Genomic DNA, 5293 nt, shown 5'->3' on the forward strand with positions numbered 1-5293 from the left:
GGCCAGTGCTTGTCTAAGTGTTGGTCCGAACTAGAGCCCTTTGCAGCACCCCCTCAGGGAAACTTGAGGTCTGGTTTTAGTTGTATGGATTGCTCATCCGGTGTTGCCCTGAGAACGAGATATGTGCAGCTCCTATCGGGATTGTCGGCGCATCGGGCGGCTTTGCTGGTCTTGTTTTACCATTGTCGAAATGTCTTGTAAACCAGGATTCCGAGTCTGATCGGGTCTTCCTGGGACAAGGTCTATTCCTTCGTTGATCGCGAGAGCTTGTCATGGGCTAAGTTGGGACACCCCTGCAGGGTATAATCTTTCGAAAGCCGTGCCTGCGGTTATAGGCAGATGGGAATTTGTTAATGTCCGGTTGTAGATAACTTGACACCAGATCCGAAATAAAATGCATCAACCGCGTGTGTAGCCGTGATGGTCTCTTCTCGGCGGAGTCCGGGAAGTGAACACGGTTTCTGTGTTATGTCTGACGTAAGTAGGAGTTCAGGATCACCTCTTAATCATTGCTAGCTTCATGACCGTTCCTTTGTTTCTCTTCTCGCTCTCATTTTCGTATGTTAGCCACCATACTTGCTTAGTCGCTGTTGCAACCTCACCACTTTACCCCTTCCTTTCCCATTAAGCTTTCCTAGTCTTGGTACCCATGGTAATGGGATTGCTGAGTCCTCGTGGCTCATAGATTACTACACCAATAGTTGCAGGTACAGGTTATGCGATGATCATGACGCGAGAGCGATGTTGCTTGTTTTGGAGTTTCTTCTTCTGCTTCTTCGATCAGGGGATAGGTTCCAGGTCGGCAGCCTGGGGTAGAAGGGTGGATATTGTTTGAGTTTCTGTTTATGATTCATCCGTAGTCGGATGTTGTTCTTGTATGTTGTATTGTTGTATTCATGTGACATTGTATGTATCGGATGTATCCCCACTATTATGTAATGTTGATGTAATGATATCCACCTTGCAAAAGCGTCTTCAAGATGCGCTTCTATCCTTGGTGGGACCTTCGAGTTCCTTTAGGATAGGGTCGCATCTTGGGCGTGACAATGGATGCCAATTGATCTCCCTTAATACATGAGGCAGATCGATCTCCTTAATACATGAGGTAGGCCTCTCTCCTCCTCCACACATATACCAGCCATTGTACCTCTATAGTTAATTGGGCCTCCCTCTTCACCCACCACACACCGATAGTCGAGTGCTGCAGGTAGGTATCCATGCCACAGAGAAAAACTGCACATGTCGCCTCTCACGTTCCAGTAGGCCAGCCACTCTATATCTTTGATGTGGGCACACACAAATTCGATGGCACTCTTTATCGATCGCGCGCACACACACACACACATCATCCCTCTTTTTGATTCTATGGACACCTCAAGCCGGTGATACCTCCACTCTCTTCTCGTGGATCGCCCCCTCTATATATATGTTATATCCAAGACTCTATTTCACACACATTGCATATGTTACATATTTTGATTGAACCCCCCCCCCCAAAAAAAACTCTCAAGAACCCACACACTATATCTCTCTAGGTTTGTATCTCTCTCACACAACCCCATATAGGTGGTGTACGTATACAAGAAGAGAATAGGTGCACCATGCACATACTCACGCTTCGTGCCCAGCCACACCCACGCGGGTACATGGTGGAGCTCATTTCTTTACGAAATGGCAGCCCACGTGCTAATTTGAACGCCTGTAGAGGTTGTTTACCTAGGGAGGTCGTGTACCACGCCTGCACGAAACAAAGTTCGACTGGGCGCGTTGCCGCGTTATTTTTAAATAAAGTTATAGCGCTCAATGGCACGTACATAGAATATAAAACGATTTTTATGGAGAAAAAGGTAGTCTGCGCACTATATACAATGGAGCCTTGCGTGCCTGGTTTGTCGCTCTTCAGATTATCTCACACAAGGCTGCGGTGGCCTCTCTCTCTCATTGTTGGTCACTGATCCGGCCGCATCCTGTCCACCGGGGGAAAGGGAGTGTGGTGGCATCTTTGCCCAAAACGTAGCTCGTCCAGCGTACTTTCCATATTGCATTCTCGTCCTCACACCGTTTTAGACAAACACAAGCATGTTGTTATCTTCCCTTAGGGCAAGGAATATGCTTCTTTTTTGTCGTCGCATGTGTCATCAACTGTTATTGGCCAGTAATTGTTTCCTTTCTACCTCTTTTTTGCAAACAGGGCTATCCATTTCACCTCGTTGCTATTGCAACCTTTTGGTGAACTGCACAAATCACTTTTTTCTTAAGAGTGTTTTGTGCAGTTGTACTAAAATGTCACATGGGAAACGTCTCTACATTTCAGTGCAACTGCACAAAGGGAGATTGGTTTTGCTCTATCCCCCTCATCCAACTCCGAGCCTAATCTTCTCCAACTAGTTACTCTTAAAAGAGACTGCAAAGGTGACCGGCTTCTATTTATGTGTTTATTATTTCATCAGCAGTCCTCTATTATTGTAATGACACTTAATATCTTTGGAACAGGGACGCTCAGCTCTATTTTAGTGGAACTGCACAAAATGATCGGAATGTTGCATGCTCCAGACAGCTACATTTTTTCCCAACATGCCTTGTTCATTTAGACAGAGCTGGGGGACATTGCTACCAATGAAAGCATGGATCAATTTTAATTTAACACCTTCTCACAACTCTATCTTCAGTTGTGATGTAATTATTAGCTCTGATCTGCTAATAATTGACATGCATTAGCAAGGAAGTTAGTTTTTTATTTTTTTCTGAAAGAGCATCGATGGCAAGACACGCGAAACAGAAGCTGAAAGCTCACACCATTGTACAATTTCATGTCTCGCTGGAAAATTATTTGTATAGTACGTCAATTATGTAAACAAATGATGGAAGCTTGATAGCATTGCCAGAAGCCTCTTCATTATCCGGGTCCATGTGCCATGCATAAAATTATACTCCTTCGTTCCTAAATATTTGTCTTTTTACAAATTTCAAACGGGCATATTTTAGAGTGTAGATTCACTCATTTTGCTTTGTATGTGTACTCCCTCCGTTCCTAAATATTCTATTCGTCTTTCTAGATATTTCAACAAGTGACTACATACGGAGCAAAATGAGAGAATCTACACTCTAAAATATGTATATACATCCGTATGTGCCAGTCCATTTGAAATCTCTAAAAAGACAAATATTTGAGTAGTCACTTGTTGAAATCTCTAGAAAGACAAATATACTCCGGAGTATATTTAAGAACCGAGGGGGTAGTGCACAACCGCATGGGAGACTCAGCCCGGCCGTTGCGCTGCATTAATAGTGAGTAATGAGCATTCAAATCGTAAGCATCACCTTTCCCACTGTAAGTTGCTCTGAAGAAGCAACCATCAATACGCTCTTCTTTGAATCTGCTCATACTACTCCATCCGTCACTGTTTATACAGCGCACTTCAGAAAAAAGAAAAAAGGTCTGTGGGACCAAGGCGACTAGCGATCGGCCTGAAAAATAGCATTGGTAGTTATAGCATGGCGTCTATTACTAGTAGAGGGAATAATGCATACACACATGCATGCAGTTCTTCCACCCCGGGTACACACATGCATGCACTTACTCCATTCCGTAGTTACATGGAGAGAAAATTGTGGACTTGATTGCGGTTACCACGCCCTAATTAATTGAGCATTAAACCAAACGCGTCTAAAGTCTCTCTGGTGGTGGAAATGCATTGAGAGAAATGCATCATAATGAAGTGCGCCCTGTAAACTGTGACGGAGGGAGGAGTAGTTTGAAGGTTCAAAACCAAGTACGCATATGGCCAATCGGTCAACGCACCTCCTCTTGGCATATCACTGACATGTTGGACAGGAGTGTGAGCAAACCGATCTCAATTGACGGCAAAGAGACAATCCGCCGTTCCTTGAGAGAGACGAGCAGCGAGAACACACAAACGGGTTCGCATGGAGGCCAAGATATATTCGAGCATGATTGGTTGATCGATATCATTCATTACATGTTGGCAGTGGCGGAGCTACGTGAGGGCAAAAGGTGGCCATGGCCCGCCCAGCCTAAGAGCAAAACACTCACACTTTGCATGAGTGATGGCCAGCTCAAGAGAAATTCCTTTTAGATTGGCCTGCCCGGCCCGCCCAGTTTTTGGTTTCAAGTTCCGCCACTGCATGTTGGGCTGCCGTTTTCCGCCCTTCTCCGGAATAAACGTGCACTTTATCAGAGATAAAAAGAAATAAGAGTACAAACGCTCCACCATGCGGTTCTAGTAGTAGTACTACTCGTACTACTGCGCTTGGCTCTTCGCTTCTTCATGAAGTCGAACAATGATGGTACTCCGCATGTTGGGTACTATAGTGTATGCCTCTAACAATCTGACACCGAATGGACTGATGCATGTCCACCGAGGGTAGGTTGCATTAGTCAAAAGGCGTAAGTGAGCTTCACCTTGTCCTGCAATCTTCTCCTCGTTCTACGAGTTGACGGGACACACCAAAAAGTAGTGCTAGTCCATACTCCCTCCTTTCCGGTTAATATGGCTCAATCCTTTTTGCGGGTAAATGAGAGAGATTTATTCATATATAAGCATTCTTAGGACGATCAGCCAAGACACTGGTCACTAGGAAGCGAGGTACCCCGCAAAAAAAGAAGTAGGAAGCGAGGTGTTTCATCAAGCCAGCTCTCGGCCACATTCAAAGTGCAGCAAGCACAGTTCGCACGAAGATGCGCCGCAAGGTTTGCTGACCTGTTTACATGCTGAATAACAAAAAAAGAGGAAATATTACCGAGCGCTACTATTTGTAACAGGATATGAGCCAGAATTAAGCGAGAATTGTGGCGAGTGTTCCATGCAATCAACTTTCATTATCACATGCGAGAACCCTCGAAGATAACCAAATGTGTTGAAGATTGCTTTATCACATTTTAAAATTATAATAAGAGTGCAGACGCTCCTCCATCCGGTTCCTAGTACTAGTATAGTACGTACCTTTATAGACTATATTAGTAAACTTTGCACTTGGCTGTTCGCCTATTCGGGAAGTCGAACAATAGTAGCACTAGTAGTATAGTGTATGCTTCTAGCAATCTGACACCGAATTAACTGTTGCACGTCCACCGCCTGAGCGAGGGAGAGCTTGCATTAGTCAAAAGTTTCTCCTTGTCCTGCGAGCCACCGCGCGCAAGTAATGCTAGTCCATACTGCCTCCTCTCCGGTTAATATGGATTTATTTCAAACGAGATAAATACACTGTCTGTCACTGTATATTTGTAAAAATACGGTCAGTGGACTTCATAATCCGCTCATTGCGCTCAATA

This window comes from Triticum dicoccoides, chromosome 5B, assembly GCF_002162155.2.
Source record: "Triticum dicoccoides isolate Atlit2015 ecotype Zavitan chromosome 5B, WEW_v2.0, whole genome shotgun sequence".
In the NCBI taxonomy this organism is placed as follows: domain Eukaryota; kingdom Viridiplantae; phylum Streptophyta; class Magnoliopsida; order Poales; family Poaceae; genus Triticum; species Triticum dicoccoides.